This window comes from Canis lupus, unplaced genomic scaffold (genome assembly GCF_011100685.1).
Source record: "Canis lupus familiaris isolate Mischka breed German Shepherd unplaced genomic scaffold, alternate assembly UU_Cfam_GSD_1.0 chrUn_S388H548, whole genome shotgun sequence".
Taxonomy (NCBI): Eukaryota; Metazoa; Chordata; class Mammalia; order Carnivora; family Canidae; genus Canis; species Canis lupus.
This window is the reverse complement of record NW_023331315.1, coordinates 20586-38603: the sequence shown is the minus strand read 5'-3', so window position 1 is coordinate 38603 and position 18018 is coordinate 20586. Positions and strand designations below refer to the sequence as shown.

The window sequence follows — 18018 nt, the reverse complement described above, 5'->3', positions numbered from 1 at the left end:
AAATGTAACACAAAAGGCAACAAAATCTACATTATGATTTCATGATTATTAATTTGAATATGAATGGAAATGCCGGATTCCAAAGCTCGATTGAACTGCAAAAGTAATATACTGTGCTGTAAGTCATTTTTTTTCCTAATTATATGGTGAAATCATTAAAAAATAATGATTAAGTTCACTCAAAATGACATTGGAAAGCTTGTAGAAATATAAAAGCAGAATCTTTACATATATGTGCGTGTGAATATATATATATATATAATTTCATTTTTTTATCATGGTTCATACTGCAAAGATTTTAAGGAGATTGACTTTTATCTTAGAATTCCTATCGATAAGGAGGATAACTACGTAAAAACAAACAAATTGACCAATCTATCAATGGAATACTACAAATTAATTTCATTATTGGTTATGTATGTACACTGTATTATGAACTTGTTTCTCAATTGCAGAAATGTCTCCTTTACAATGAGCATTGTTTATTTGAGAAAAAGAGATTAGACAATCTACAGGTAGAAAAAAACTGAGTGAGAAAAAATTTATTTTATTTTTTATATATCTGATTTATTTATTTATTATTTATTTCAGAGAGAGAGAGGAGAGCATGAGCGATGGGAGCCATACCACCCTGAACATGCCCAATCTCATCTGATCTTGGAAGCTAAACAGGGTTCGGGCCTGGTTATAGTACTTGGATGGGAGACATATATCAAAATACCACATTGTAGGGACGCCTGGGTGGGCAGCTGCCTTCGACTCAGGTCATGACCCCGGGATCCCAAGATCGAATCCTGTATTGGGCTCCTGGAGGAGCCTGCTTCTCCCTCTGCCTGGGTCTCTGCCTCTCTCTCTCTGTGTGTGTCTCTCATGAATGAATAAATAAATCTTAAAAAAAAAACAACAAAAAACCCAAATACCACATTATTCATCATCAATCTAAATGATTTTTATTTTTCAATTATACCGCAGTTAACTTAGAAACAAAATGAATGAATGAATGAATGAATGAATGTTATATGACAATGCACATAAGTACTATAGTGGGTGCCCGTATCACACCTTCCTATAATGCTCTATACAAGAAGATGAAACACAGCTTATAACCTTTAACTCAAGAATTTTTTTTTTAAATATCTTCTCAGAAACTATAAATACAATATGTCCAAAGTTTTACCAACATAGCTGATTAAAGTTGTATTATGTGTCTGTAGATGTAGGTGAAAATAAATATATATTCTCTCTCTCTCTGAATATACGCATATGCACATGCAGTAAATACTATAAACTATATTATATTTAATGAAACCATACAATAATTAAAAATTTCCTATACAAAAGAATTTAATGATATGGAGGATGTTCATATTATTATCAAATGAGAAAAAGAGATCATGGAAGAATGTTCCAAAATAGCCCATTTCTATAAAAAATTAAGTTCCATGATGTACATGCCCTTGTCATCAGTGAAGATTAGTAGCGATTCATTAGAAGAGTTTTTACATCCTTTCTTTAGAATTATCTGTATTTTCTCAATCAGTCCCTTGCCACATAAGATGATTTCAGCCCATATTAATCAGAAATGTGGCTTCAGTGAAGAGAGACACAACTTGCTGTGACAGTGACAGGTACAAAGTAAAGTCAGTAGGATGCTGGTGGCATGAAAAAAGAAGGATCAGTGTAGGGTGGAGTTCCTGAAGGAAGGAAAGCTTCTCACTGTACATAAGATGAAAAACAGGTAGATCACCCATAAAGAATTATGGTGTTTTTTTTTTCCCCCAGCTGGAAAGTTCTTTCCAGGAGCTTCAGTACAGCTTACAGATAAGGAAAACATTTAGTAGCCGAGCAAAGACAAGTAGCAAAGTCCTTGGTTTCTTTTTAGGAAAAAAAATTCCTATATTAGTATAAAATGTTTGACTTTGTTTTCATTAATCGTCCTTCAAAAACATGGTACACATCTATTAAGCTAGGGCTATTCTTACGTTCAGTAAGAGGTTGTTTGGCACATGCTAGAGTCATAAATGTTTCCTGGAAACAATTGACCCAGCGTTTAAAGTGTTCGCTGAGGTAATAAATAATGTTGAAATATGAAATTACTTCCTTCTACATTAAGAATGAGCTTCCTCATTAAAACTATTTAAAAGACCTTCATCTTGCAATAGCTCTAGTAATAGCCTTAGTTTGAGCTTTAAGTAGGAAATCCCACCTCCAACCTCTGCCTACACTGCCAAAAAAAAAAAAAACAAACAAAACAAATTCGGAAGCAAAAGCAACAATTTAGGCTGCCAGCTGCTTTGGGAAGCCCTCTGTAAAGGCACATTTCAAGTAGAAAAATGGTCATTTTATTTATTTTATTTTAGGATTTTACTTATTTGAGAGACAGAGCATGAGCGGGGGGAGGGGCAGAGAGAGAGAGGAGAGGGAGAAGGAGACTCCCCACTGAGTGTGACCTGGCACAGGGCTCTATCCCAGGACCCTGAGATCATGACCTGAGCAGAAGCCAGATGTTTAATCAGCTGAGTCACCCAGGCTCCATAACAATGGTCATTTTAAAGAAGCCCCTTACATAGCCTAATACTTAATATAAATTGTTCCTAAGATACAAAATGATAAACTCCCAGCATTTGATCTGTCATCACACCTGTGATTCACCAAGTTTGTGAAAATATACCCATTTTACCCACCCCCTATGCCCCAACCAGCATAAAGGGAGAGAGAGCTTGAGGTCGTGATCTACACTAATCCTCGAGCAGTAGCTGACAAGTTGGGCCACTGGTAAGGGACTTAAAAGAACCCAATTGAAAAGTTGATGACAAGAAGTTCTGATGAAGTATAGGAGTGGTCCCCTTCGAAAGAGCATAAACTATGGATATTCATGTCCCATTTAATCTTCCAGAGAAGGCTGACGCTGCAGAGGGACCTCAATAATCAGACGCACAAAATTACCTATTCTATAGCTATTAGTCCTCATTTTCATTAATCCAAGTGGTTTCTCAATGGGAAGTTACTAGTAGGGCCAGGATAACACAGGGGGCCAGGTTTGACAACATGAAATTCCTCTTCACCACCACACACCAAAAAATCCTCTTTACAGTTGATACAGTTATGGCCACCAGTGTGCTGACGGCAGAAGACAACACAAAGCCATTCATAGGGCCAACCTTCTGTCTAACTGGTATGACATTGTTTCTACTTGACTCCTTTTATCACGATGGGAAAATATGTTTTCTTTGCAGGAAGAGACATATATGGAATCTTCCTTCTTTGGTCACAATTCTGTCAGCATCATGACCTGTATGTAGGCTTACAAAATCCTTATTTTCTTTGGATCTGACATAATCTTACCTCAGACAAAGGGAAGTAGTTTGCAACAAAAGAAATGTGTCCATGAGCTCACCCCAAAATCCACTGGTCTCAACATCTACAAGTAGCAGATCTGATAGAATGGAATAATCTGCTAAAGACTTGCTGTAGCATCTTTCGAGAGACAAAATCTTGTGGATTTGGGATGGCCTCCCACCAGATGTTACAGACCTTACACCATTATCCAACACATGCCATCTCTCATGCTGTCAAAATGGCACAAATCCAGAAACTGAGGAAGGTAGTGAGAGTAGCTTCTTTCAGCAAATAGGTAGAAGTGCCCTAGTTTACACAGAAGAAATGCTTCCCCTAGACAACACAATCTCTGTTAAATTGGAAAGTAAGTATGCCCTCGGGCCATTGTACACTCCTCGAGCTCTTAAACTTACTGGCAGAGAAAGGGACTACAACCATGGTTGAGGTGATTGATGTTATTTAACAATAGGAAATCAGGTTGCTGCCGCACAATGGAAGCAAGAACCATTTCTAGAACCTAGAGGTTTCTCTGGATTTGCCTCACTTTCTATAAAAGGTCAGGTAACAGAAATAATGAAGCAATCCAATCAAGGCAGAAGCAATCAAAGGCTTATACCACAAGATCATATCGCCAGATAAAGAATACTATAGCCCAGTCACTGACAGAGCTTGGAATACACATTGAGTGGATGTAGCTAGAAGAATATATAATTGCCATTTAAGGTCATATGAGAGGTTACACAAGTTATGGGACTATGGCAGCTATATTTTATGTTGAGAATTTCTTCTCTCACTTTTCCCCCTAGATTATTTACATAAAGCTGGCATACTGAGGTTTGCCAACATTATAGATTTTATGTGGGAATTATGACTAAACTGACATCAAGTCATAAGGTTATGAGGTGATGGGATTCATGTATCCCTTGTATTAGAGACACCTTTTTTTCATCTGGAAAAGAAAAGATGCCAAGAATAAAGAGGAGTGGAATGCAGCAGGAAATTTTCAATTTTTTCTTGCATATCCACACTCCACTTTCTTTCTCAAACTATGCCCAAGGAGGCTGTCCTGTATGGACTACATCTGTGCACGTCCTTCTCTGGCTTCAGATTGGATCCGGCCAAGGGGAGGGACCAGGAAGAGGTTTGGAGGGTGGTCAAAAAGTAAAGTCAAGATATCTACTCCTTGGTTCTTCCTTGGAGAGTAGACATCATCTGTCCCCAAACCCAAAGGCCACAGCCTCTGTCAGGTGACCCTCTGCAAAAAAGGTATTTTTTATGAGCTCATATAAGTGGCCCTTCTCCCTTTCCGTTTAAGATTTAGGAATAGTGATGACTTAACCGCTGATTACTAGCCCAGTGTACAACCAACCATTCCTTGTTTATCTAAACTCTATTGACTCCTGTATAAGTAGTTCTCGTATTATATTTTCCTTGGCTACCTCCTGAAGTGTACATCTGTTTCCTGCTGATACAAATTTTTAGAAATTAAGTGAGAACCATAGCAGAACCACTTACATGATAAAGCTGATAGTTAAACCACTCTAATAACACTTAAACCCAACATTTTCTCTATATTCAATTTTACTTTTCAGTTACAACTCCCTAACATGCTTCCCAGAAAGTCTTCAACATTTTTTGGTGTCATATTCTTCAACCAGTTAAAAAATATATGACGATATATCTGTAATATATTATGATTCTCTGTTCATGATTAATAAAGGTATTACAGGAAACCAAAAGTAGAAAACTAAAAGATTAATAAATAATTCTAATACTCTCTTATTCTACCCCAGTAATGTAACTTATGCATCCTTGAGGTGGATATAGTACATTCTGGAAACCATTGTCAATAAATAAATCATAGCATGCATTTCTTCTTGCTGTCAAAAATGGTTGTTCGTTGACATGTTGGTTGATTGGCTGTTATACAGATACTACTTCATTTTGGTATTCACCTCACAGTGCTGTACATGGGGTTGACTCTCCTACTGATTATTCTTAATGGTATAATATCAAGAAAAAAGGAAAAGTTAATGGATAGGATTTCTTAGGTCAAAAATAACGGATTAGGTTCAAGTGGTAGATGTGCATTGTGATCATAACATTGTCACATTTCATGAAAAAGGTATGTTAATCTTTGTATTTATTCATAGTTATTATAAATTTTTATTGCTTAACTTTAACTTAACTGAATTTGAATTTTCTACTACCTTTGGGCAATAATAAAAGCAACCAGGAAATTAATAATGTGCTTCAATAAAGGAAGATTTCATATTAATAGTCAAAAATAAATTGAATGTTAGCTGAATAGTATAAATGTCATTAAAATTTCAGAAATCCATATACACACACACCTTTTTCCTTTTTAATAAGGACAACTTATTAACTCAGTTGTCCTGCTTATCAACTCAGAAACTCAACCATTTAAAATACCCAAGACCTAAGTCAATACTCACTTAGTAAACATTTACCGTCTGTGCCAAATATACATGATAATTCTAATATTTAAAAGTCATAGAAATCAAGATGCTCAACTTTTAGCAAGGTACCTGTCTAAATGAACATAATCTTTCTTAAAATTCATCAGAACTACATGAAATATTGTCAAGTAGACCCTGGCTTTATTATCTAAGCCTTGTTTTTATTTGTTTTGTTTTTTAAAGGGGACTTTTGGTTACATCATAAGGTAAAGGCATATTTGTGGATACTTACTCACCTAGACGAGCTACAGATTAAATTAGTGTGAACCTATGTAAAATAACAGTCCTCTCGAGTCTGAGGATAAGCAATGCTTTCTTTCTTCTTCTTTACAGTTTCCTCTTAAAATCCTTAACATTCTACCTGTTTATATAATAAGTATATATATGCACATATATACACAGATGTATGCTTATGCTTACGCAAAAAAATTAGTATAAACACACACGGAGACATGCCAATATATAGACTTTTTGGGGAATATTTAAAATATCTTTTAAAAAATAAAAATAAAATATCTATGGATCCTAGTATTTTCTTTCGTATTTGATGATTTCATCTTCACCTTTTTATAACTACATATGAAACAGTTTAATTTCATGAAGTATGCATTGCTAATTTAAATTGTGTACTACATAAACCTATCACAATAGGTTAAATTTATTGATATTGAGATATGCACTTAAATTTGATTTTCCAGATAACTATGAACCCTTTGAGGTATTTTTTAAAATTTATTTTAACCTGAAGAAAAAGTAGTTTACTCTGACATAGTTCACTGCCAATGTTTAGGAATAAATCTGTTTTTCTATAGGAATAATTACTAAGTAGTCAGTTTAGGAACTGGATCTAAATCTCTTTATATTAGGGGTTTTGTCATCCAATAGGTAATTCCATTGAAAATTTATGGTTTGATAGCTCTTTATCATGCTACTGGAAGGGACAACTAATTTAATATCTATCATTATATTCTTATATTTTCACAGTTATTTTATATTTACTCTTCTGTATCACTGAACTAATATAAGAGGAGTGTTCTTTAGAAGTGGCCTTTAAGACTGCTTATTGATAAAATTTTAGTTCATCTTCCATTACAAGCATAGCAAAAGCATTTCACTTTTTAGAGATTTCACATTTCACTCATAGACATTGTTTCCTTCAGCTCCGTTTCTTCACTCTGGCCCCGTTTTTCCAATGTACTGTCCTATTTCATGCACTCTCCAATGAGAGATCAGTTGGGTGAAAAGACTGACTCTGGACAGGTAATATGCGTGGCCATATTAACTTGCATTCATCAAGACCCACACCCCTGCATTCTCTTCTAAAATTATAGACTCACAACATATCAGATTGGGAATTCAGTTTTGCCTGAATGCACAAGACTTTGAATAGAGAATTGCTTAGACCCAGAGTATCTCTCTTTGCATTAGCTGTTTACAAAATCAAGTTGAGTTCAGTGTGCAAGTCAATCTTGCAAATCAGCCATGGTCTCACCAATAGTTCATGATAACCTAAAGCGTAAGAATATGTGTCTCAGGAAAAAACAGACTAATGGGAGAATAGAAAAGATAGAACAATGCTGTAAAGTTCCTTTTCATAGGAAGTATCACAGGAAAGTAAACAGAATCACATGATAGTAGCAACTTGCTCTAGTCCCTTGCCAACTAACTGACATAATTGGCTCACTCACTGAAGAGCAGTCAGGGATGCTCAGCTTGAGGTGTGTTGAAGAAGGTACATATCTCTTTTGTAATGAAGCATCTGGGGCCATTATGTAAAGCCATTCTGCTCATGTAAAAGGTGTTCCTAAGACTTTAAAGCAAGCTGTATATGGACGTCCAAGGCAGAATTAAAAGTTTAGTTTTCATGATAATCATTTTGTGAACTTCCATTCATATTGGTCATCTCTTAACCATATAGACTAGCAAAAGGAAGGGAGAAGATGAAACCAAATTTTGTCAAGTTTAACTACTGTGCAAGGTTCAGTGTGATACGTTCATCATAGAGAAGAAGTAAGGAATTCCCTGATCAACAAAAACTTGTTTCCTTAGAGTTTTTCCATTTCCTCCCATTTTTTCCCTCAGCTAATGTAAATTATTGCCATCTTCTTTTAGTCCTATCAGATGCCTTTGACTTATCACCAAGGCCCTTTTGTAGCCTTTTTTCCTACCTGCAAATTATCTACTTCATGCAGATTTCATTTTTCAAGTTTGGGACAGTAGTTCATGAAACAATTTCAAATTCTATTCCCATGTGCATTACATGTTGAGCTGTAGATGTTCACATGTAATGGGAATGTTTAATTTTCATAAGTGTTGGACATGCGGGAATTGTACCTTCATGTCCATGCTGATTCAATTCCACAAGCATCTATTGACTTCTCTATGCCAGACTCTATTTGGGATACTTGGCCTATATCAGTGAACAAGAGAGAAAAACATTCTTACTCTAGTGCTTCTTACATCTTATAAATATACATTCTCTGGTTCTGCTCTGCCCACCAAAAGTTTCCATTTCCTTCCATGTTATTCATTCTTATAAGTACTACTAGAAAAGTTTCCAATGAAAACTTGTGCTAATGTCCAATAAAAACAATAAAAAAAGCAAACAACTAGTACTTAAATTGTGTTCATGTGTTATGCACTGTTCTAAATTTGTTACATATATTAAGTCTTTAATCTGCATAACAAGTATACGGGGTGCACACTGTTTATTATCATCATCCATACTATTGAATATATCAGTAGTCATTTCTCCTGAGTAAATACCTAGAAAGTAATTGCTGGATGGTATGGAAGTATAGTGTTTGAAATTCATAAGAGATTGCAAATTTTCCTCTAAATCACATTCCTATCATCAATGCCTGACAGACCCGTTGCTCTCAATCTGTGCACTGCTAGATATTGTCATCCATTCTGATTTGTCCTAAAGATGATATGTAGTAATATCTCATTATAGCCTTTTTTGAAGGATAACAATATTTATTAATAGTTTTCTAAACATGTTATACCTTGTAACTATTTAAAACATAGGGGATAGTACCTCTCCTTCCTATCTTGATCTCCATCTGACAAATGTTTGGAGGCGAGCCTGTGCTGAGGCAATTGTAGGGCAATAACAGGCAAACAAAACACAACAACCCAAGACTGGGACAAAGTAAAAAAAGTACGACATTTAAGTAATTGGGATAACAGAAGGAGAAGAATGGGAAATGAGCAGATGAATATTTGAAGACACAATGATTTATTTCCTCAAATCACAGATCCCAGGAGCTCAGAAAACACAAGTGGGATAAATATCAAAAGCACACACCTAGCAATTCATATTGAAAGTGCAGGAAAACAAAAGACAAATAGAAACCTTTAAGGCAGCCAGAGGGGAGGAACCTTACCTGCAAAGGAATGACAATAATTAGAGCCAGCTGCTCATCAGAATCTATGCAAAGAGAAGAGAGAGCAGTCAAACTATGAAAGTATGAAAAAGAAAAAAAACTACCTGTGTAGAATTCTACATCAGATGAAACTGTTCAATTAATGAAATAAGCATTTTCTTAAAAATTAAGAAAAATTTATTGTTTGCAGACTGTACTATAAGGCATTTTGAAAGTTCTTTTAAAGGAGCAAGATAACATGTCAAAACCTTGGATTTACATAAAGAAATAAAGTGTACCGGACACAAAAAATGCAAGAAAAGATCTGTTGTTATGAGTAAGGACCAAGAGAAATAGATGGGACATCCTTAGAAACTTCTGAGATAAAAAATAGATTAGAAATGGGAGCATGATTAACTGACACATGGAAATACATAGGTCAGCATCTATACTGTCAACCTAGAGAAGGAATTCCTGCTGTGTTAACAGAGTTTATTTCTTTTTTAAAAAAGATGTATTTTGTGTGTGTGAGAGAGAGAACGTTAGCAGGCAGTGGGGAGGGGGGCAGTGGAAGGGACTCCTCAAGCAGACTCCGTGCTGAGCGTGGGAGCCCGACCCTGGCTTCATATCACACCCCCATGAGATGATGACCTGAGGCACCCAGGCAGCCCATGGTGTGTTTCTGTAAAGTCCACTCTAGAATGGTGTCGGGGATTGAAAGTAACTGTTTCCCTGTTACTGCCCTACAATGCCTCAGCACAGGCTCGCCTCCAAACATTTGTCTGATGGGGATCAAGATGGGAAGGGTAGGTACTATCTCCTATGTCTAAATATTTACAAGGTATAAATGTATAGAAAACTATTAAATAAAATATTGTTATCCTTCAAAAAAGCCTATAATGAGATATTACTACATATCATCTTTAGGACCAAATCAGAATGGATGACAATATGTAGCAGTGCACAGATGGAGAGCAACTGGGTCTGTCAGGCATTGATGGTAGGAATGTGATTTATACTTTTGTATCCTTGCGCTTCCGTTTGGGTAATTATTGCTACCCTATGTTCAAGTTTGCTATTTCTTTCCCTGGCTATGTTAAATCAGCTATGAGCACAATTGAGTACATTCTCTCTCCTACTGCTCTCTATTAAAATAAATCAAAAAAATCTTTTAAAAAATAAAAATAAAATCAGTTGACCAATACCTGTTTATCTAAAACAGTAATAATGATGTTACTAGCTGATATAGCATATAGCCAAGTGAAATGAATGAAAGAATTTTCCTAAGGCTTACGATGGACGAATTGGTAATACTCTATTAAAAGATACCTGTACTCTATGTGAAGTGGTATAGCATCATTTCAAAGTATACTTAGATTAGTTTAAACTGTATGTATGACTAGAAATATCAACACCTCTCTTTCAAGAACTGGTTGACCTAGCAGGCTGAAAATCAGTAAGGATATAGATGAGCTGAACCTGAAATCGGTAGAATATAGAACCCTATGAATCAACTTGATCTAACCGACATTGACAGTAGGTGGCGAATACTCCTAATGAGAGAAAAATACACAGCCTTTGCAAGCTCACTCGGCGGACTCCACAAGATACCATATTCAGAGACACCACAGATCACAGCATAAAAAAATTAAGATAATAAAAAACATACAAGTATGTTTTCAGACCACAATGTAACAAAACTAAAAACCAATGTGTATGAAACCTATATGTGGAAAATTATAAAACTTGGATGAGACAAATTGGATGTAAAAGAATAGGAAATATTCTATTTTTATGGATTCATAGACTCAATACTGGTAAAATACCAATTATTCCCAACTTGATCTATAAGTTCAAAACAAATGCAATGAAAATCTCAAATACTATACATTCCACATTCACAATCTTTTCTATTTATCTACTCCTTTCCAATTGTATAGCTTACTCACTTTGTTTGACGATCTAGTCAGCAGGCAATTAGTGATTGTCTCCTACTAGACGTGCACACCTTGGAAAGGAAACGATGAATTCATTAGAGGTAGCTCTCCTGAAGGAGGAGGTGGCTACACTTTGCCACCTCTTAGATGCATCATTTATCATACTTTTATGGTCAGGATCACCTGCTCCTTTAGGATCAAGCGGCAGACCTGCCACATTAGTTGTATGCACTGAAGAGGAAAATGAGGAATGCGTGGGCTTCAGGGACTAGCAGAGGCTCCACCGGTTACCTTGGTTTGTCAGCTCTGGTTTCCTTACCCCATCAATTAACCAAGAGTGCCCCAACCAATTTTCATATATTCATTCTAGAGCTGGTTATACAATACGGCAGCCACTAGCCAGATGTGGTTGTTTTAATTTAATTCATTGAAATAAAATAAAAATTTAGTTCCTCAGTTGCAACAGCCACACTTCCAGGACTCAAGATTCACATGGGGCTAATGGCCACTGCATTGGACAGTGAGAATTTTACAACATATCCATCACAGCAAAGAGTTTTGTAAAACAGTACTGACTAGATTCTCTATACTAACCCAAACAGACTTTTATGATCCTATCCAATTCTCTTATAAATGTCAAGAAAAAAAACACCTATTTTTGCTAAGATCCTTAAATCTTTTCTTAACAAAAATGTAATTCTGAAGAAAATTTTCAGAGCCTAATACTTATTGCATTAGCCATATTTAATGAAGACTAGGAGTACTGCATTATGTGAGAAGGAAGAGTCTTCATGGAATGAGTACTAAAGGCTCAAATATCAGAATATTTCTGGAGATAGTTCAGTAATTTTATAATGTTACTGTACAGTGTACATTATCTTTCATGTTAGGTTTATCAAGATTAATACAGAAACAAGCATTTTCTTAATTCTGATTTATTTATTAAGTTTTCCTTTAACTAGAATCAGTTGCTGGATAGAAAATTAACTTTTCTTCCCTCCTACCATCATAGCACATCATTCACCTATAACAGTATTTCTCTTATTTAGTGTCATCCCAAAGGTTTTGTGTTATCGTTTTGGTGTTGTTTATGTGTTCATCTGGCCCACTAGTTTCTGAACTTTGGGAAAATGCTTTAGGAGAATACCAAAACCTATACCAAGTTTCCCCATAAAGCCTAGTATATAATGCTTTGAAGCTCTTCACCACTTAAACCTTCACTGAAATAATAACTGATCATTAATTTGAAAATATGTGTAACATGGCAATTTCCTGTGAAAATCAGGACTTCTTAGAGTGACAAGAAACACAAGACATGATCTGTGTGTGTTCTAAGGCTTAAAAAAGATTTACTTATTAATTTACATATTTATTTCCTTATGTATTTATTTTGAATAGATACGGGATATGCTCTTCCCAAATATCCCACGTCACATTTGGTAGGTCTGCTTGATTCTCTCAATCAGTTAACCATTTGGTTCTCATACTGAGTAACCTGTGTCTTACAATTTAATCTTTATCTTTAAGAAAAGTACTACTTTAGCCTGCTGCCACTAACATCTTTTCAATTTTCCATTTTTTTTAGAATTTATGTAGGAAATAAGGTTGCAATTTATTGGTATTCCTCACAGTCCTTGTCAGCAAGGACTTGATATCTATGCTATTAATTTTGGATTTATCGTGGAGGCGATAAGAAGTTATAATAGCATTTGAGCTACATGGTGTAAGTATAGTATTTTATAACTAATCAGTAGTAGGAAAGGGAATGGTTGTTTATGATTAAAATGAGAAGCAAAAATATCACTTGAGAAAATTTATGAGATGACATTTCTGTGTGCACAAGTCTCTTAGTCTCTGTATATGCAAGAGATGAGAAGGCTTTGAGAGCCATTTCAGTGTTGAGACTTTTTCTCTTGTAATTTTTAACTAAGATTGAGATTACTATAAACCGTTTCAATAGTCACTGCCCATAACCAGTTGTAAAGACGACATACTTCTTATGAACCACCTCTGATTCACAAAAAGAGTATTTGTCTCTTTTCTCCACCCTACCAATTATGCTAGCTTTATATGTTCCAGAACCAGAAGCCAGAAGTGAAGGAACAGAGTTAGGGGACTGAGGTTTAGAGGGATGAAAAACACTCCCCAGAACCTGTGATTTTATTTTATTTGAATATGTTACATAAATTCCACCGGAAGGCTTAAAATTCTATTTTGAGATCTGCCCTACGACCCAGCAATTGCACTGCTGGGGATTTACCCCGAAGATACACATGCAGCGAAACGCCGGGACACCTGCACCCCGATGTTTCTAGCAGCAATGTCCACAATAGCCACACTGTGGAAGGGGCCTCGGTGTCCATCGAAAGACGATGGATAAAGAAGCTGTGGTCTATGGATACAATGGAATATTCCTCAGCCATTAGAAATGACAAATATCTGGAGGGCATGATGCTGAGTGAAGTAAGTCAATCGGAGAAGGAGAAACATTGTATGGTCTCATTCCTTTGGGAAATATAAATAATAGTGAAAAGGGAATAGAGGGGAAGGGAGAAGACGTGGGTAGGAAATGTTAGAAAGGGAGACGGAACATGGGAGACTCCTGACTCTGGGAAATGAACTAGGGGTGGTGGAAGGGGAGGAGGGTGGGGGGGGGGGGTGACTGTGTGGCGGGCACTGACGGGGGCACTTGACGGGATGAGCACTGGGTGGTATTCTGTATGTTGGCAAATTGAACACCAATAAAAAATAAATTTATTATTTAAAAAAATTAAATTCTATTTTGATTTGTTTGTCCAAAAAATACATATTTTAATACCAGTGATAACTTAAAAATAAATATAATTCTTCCTTACACTATAGACAGTAAGAATACACAGACCAGATTACCTGTTCTTCAAGCTACAAGGACCCTCAAATCATTATCTTGTCTAACACCATGCTAATAAGAAAACATTATCAACTATGATGTGTAGATAGGTAACCTACGGAGAATAAAACCACTTATTTTAACCTATATGTTTTGTGGTTCAGTCGCTGATCAATGCACTTTGAAAATAACAATACTCAAGTGATAAGAGTTTATGCTTAATTCTTAAATCTTTCACAAGGTACAAGCTCAAACCCATCATATTCCATATTACAAATATTAAAGCAAGTGTCTTTTAAGTTATGTAAGTTAATTCCTTAGAACTTATTCAGATGAAATTACGCAAATTATAACTTATCCTATAAATAATCCAGGTTATACTCACAGCTTTTTAAATCTACAATTCGTATGTCTTATAAAAATTCTCGCCATTGTCTGCTAAACTTGCAGAAATTTAGAAAATGGAAAGAATTTTAATTTTGTGGCCACAATCAGAGAGTCCATGAGGGTTCGGGGTAAAAACAGGGGCCTTAGCACGTTCCTTAGGGCGGTACCTCGGGACCTGGACAGCGGGGCACAGAGCAGCGGGGGGGCGAGCGGGGAGCCAGGCTTGGCCAAGTCCCCATGCAGCCCAGGGGCGACCCGGGGCCTTCCCCGCCGCGCCCCGCCCCCCGCGACCCCCGCCGGCCTCAGGTCCCGCCCTCCCCGCTCGGGGTCCCTCCCGACCCCCCAGCATCCCGGGCCCCTGCCCGCCCCCCGCGACGCCGCCGGCCTCAGGTCCCGCCCTCCCCGCTCGGGGTCCCTCCCGACCCCCCAGCATCCCGGGCCCCTGCCCGCCCCCCGCGACCCCGCCGGCCTCAGGTCCCGCCCTCCCCGCTCGGGGTCCCTCCCGACGCCCCAGGGTCCTTGGCCCACGCTCCCCTCTCCCGACCCCCCCAGCATCCCGGGCCCCTGCCCGCCCCCCGCGACCCCGCCGGCCTCAGGTCCCGGCCTCCCCGCTCGGGGTCCCTCCCGACGCCCCAGGGTCCTTGGCCCACGCTCCCCTCTCCCGACCCCCCAGCATCCCGGGCCCCTGCCCGCCCCCCGCGACCCCGCCGGCCTCAGGTCCCGCCCTCCCCGCTCGGGGTCCCTCCCGACCCCCCAGCATCCCGGGCCCCTGCCCGCCCCCCGCGACCCCCGCCGGCCTCAGGTCCCGGCCTCCCCGCTCGGGGTCCCTCCCGACGCCCCAGGGTCCTTGGCCCACGCTCCCCTCTCCCGACCCCCCAGCATCCCGGGCCCCTGCCCGCCCCCCGCGACCCCGCCGGCCTCAGGTCCCGCCCTCCCCGCTCGGGGTCCCTCCCGACCCCCCAGCATCCCGGGCCCCTGCCCGCCCCCCGCGCCCCCCGCCGGCCTCAGGTCCCGCCCTCCCCGCTCCGGGTCCCTCCCGGGGCCGCCCTCAGCCCCCATCGCGCAGTGGGGCGCTGCTTACCGCAGGCCGAGTGCGGGTCAGAGCCCTGCCCCAGGTGGAGCCGCCGCTGTGGGTCCCGGTCCAGGCCGCGGCTTCCCCAACGCCCCCCGCCCGGGTCCCCCCCAGACTGATGCGCCTCTGCCCCCCGCGCCGCCTTCCGTTGAGGCCGTTGGAGCCCGGAGGCGCCGCCGCGGGGGCCTGGCCTGGGCGGGGCGGCGGGGCCCGGGGAGCCTGGGGCGCGCGCTGCTGCTTGGCCACTTTGGGCTTTAACCGCCGCTCCTCCCCTGGGCTGTGGGGTTTTTTTGATTACAGGAAACTAGAGGACTGTAGGGAAGTCCGGCCTTGAGCGGGCTGAAGCGACTGCTGTCACTACTACATTCTTTTTTAGGTGTGACAGGGCCTTGGATCTATAGACAAGCTTCTTGTTCACCAGGAGCACCCCTGCAATGTGCATTTTCGTGTCAAAGCCACATGTAAATGCCTGTTTTTAAATACTTCATGCACAGGTTTTTAGCAGAGAGTCATGTTTTAGTTCTATGACTGCTTATTTCTTTCTTTAGCGTTGCCTTTGTAATGAATCAGCACTTACACCTGTACTAGGCAATCATGCAGTTGGCACCCCAAAAGAAAGGTAATTTTCGCTCATTTTTTAAATAGCTTTTTTTTTTTTGAATTTTATTTATTTATGATAGTCACAGAATTTTCGCTCATTTTAAAAATGTAACAAAAACAATTATATTTGCATTTTAGGCCTCGTTTAATGATGTGACATCTAGAATGTTTATCAAATCAGATCATCATGTTTTTTTATTTTATTCATTTATTCATGATAGACCCAGAGAGAGAGAGGCGGAGACCCAGGCAGAGGGAAAAGCACGCGGGACTCCATCCCGGGTCTCCAGGATCAGGCCCTGGGCTGCAGGTGGCGCTAAACCACTGAGCCCCCGGAGCTGCCCGGTTCATCATGTTTTGCGTTTGTGGTGCTCCGTCCTTGAATAGGACATTTCATACCACTCTGCCACAAACATTTAATGTCCTTTGAATTCTGAAAATTCTGATCTAAAAATATTTGCAACAATTTGAAGGACTTTGAATTTGTGAAATTGTGAAATAAAGTTGAAACAGTAGAAAAGTTTATTCGGAGGGGATTGACCTCTGCGCATGTGTTTGAGTTAAAATAATGATGAAAAAGTAAACTTCGTCTATTTCTTCCTGTATTCTTATTTTGAGTTTTTAAACAGTATTTTCAGATTCTCAGTGTAGAATTAAACATTGCTGACACTAAAAAAGAAATACATCTTGTGTCTTCCCCCAAATAATACTATGGTTGCCGTGTCATGAGAAATAACACCACAGTGATTATGTCCTCAACTGCCAGGCTTTTTTCTTTCCTCTCCTGCTACCGTATCATAAGCAGCTTCACCACATGGACTGAATTCCATTAGCTGAGCAGAGATAGAGCAGTGTCAGCTCTCAGGTGAGTATGGCTACTTCTAAACTTTTTGAATCTGCAAAATGTACAACCCAGAGCTAGTGAAAATCCCTCTCTCTTTCTTTCAAAGACAGAGGATATTTACCCCCGGATCCGCTGGGATGGCATCTGAAACTCTGTAGACACTCCTGGAAATTTAGGTTTTTAGTACTTTTTTAAGTTGTCAGTAATGATGCAGTTTGTTGTACAAGTCTGCAGCTTAGGACCTCCAAGGACCTCTTCCTTATTTACAAATGTTCCACTGCCTTTTTAAAAAATGTAAATGCTCTTACCAATATTTTCTGTGTTTACAAGCAGTTTAGCTTGACTCTTCTATTGCAGGCCTAGTATTTTCTTTAGCACGTTAGTTTGGACGTGACTATTTGTCAAAGTACTGAGCGTAATGTATGCCTACTCCTTGTATTTTGATGTCTGGTACTTCTCTTTGCAGCATTATATTTAATTTGAGCCAAACTCTGTGTATTTAACATATCCTGAACGCATTATTCTTCAAATTCTACAAATTCTTCATCACTTAAATTCTAATTTGGAACTTGTCAAAGTTTTGTTTCATGAGTCTATAAGGAAGTGGAAGCAAAACATTTGTAATGCCGTGTTTTGTTGCTTCCACATGCATGATCTCAGTAATCACTCTGAGTTGTTATTAGCAGCGCAGCATTATTCCAGGTTTTTAGATCAAAGGACTGAGATTGAGGAATGTGTAGTAACTTACTCAGTGTTGTTGTTTTTATTACTCAATATTAGAATTGTTACTTTTCTGACTCTAATCCCATTGTCCTTTCTTGTACTAATTATCTCCCCTTGAGAATCTTCACATATAGGTACTTCGTATATTTTGTTCCCCAAATAAATTTTGAATGAAAACAGATCAGATGATTACTGAAAAGAAAATCCTTCCCCTCCTGTGTAACTAGTATATGTTTTGAACTCAAATGTATCATTTTGCTTTTTATTTAGGAATTTAAAAACGTTAAATAAGTTTTCACATCATTTCGTACAATGAAAAATTCATTACCTGATACATATTTTTATCCTCCAAGGACTTAAATACAGTAGACACCTCTTGTGTATTATGACAGGAGGGGG

General features: G+C 38.9%; 2 long non-coding RNA genes across 3 annotated transcripts; one reads left to right on the top strand and one right to left on the bottom strand.

The window, feature by feature from the left end:
• Window positions 1-945: 945 nt before the first annotated feature.
• On the bottom strand, window positions 946-15642 carry LOC119879193. 2 transcript variants are annotated; one of them, XR_005387375.1, is made up of 5 exons: window positions 15462-15640; window positions 11137-11195; window positions 9209-9252; window positions 8154-8229; window positions 946-1716 (listed from the first exon to the last, which is right to left on the bottom strand). It is a non-coding gene; the product is annotated as an uncharacterized LOC119879193 (long non-coding RNA). The 2 variants fall into 2 exon arrangements; XR_005387376.1 differs by lacking the exon at window positions 946-1716 and adding an exon at window positions 7165-7328 and having other exon boundaries at window positions 15462-15642.
• A 12-nt stretch (window positions 15643-15654) lies between these two features.
• LOC119879192 lies at window positions 15655-16648 on the top strand. The gene is made up of 3 exons (XR_005387374.1): window positions 15655-15913; window positions 16001-16071; window positions 16274-16648. It is a non-coding gene; the product is annotated as an uncharacterized LOC119879192 (long non-coding RNA).
• Window positions 16649-18018: the final 1370 nt, after the last annotated feature.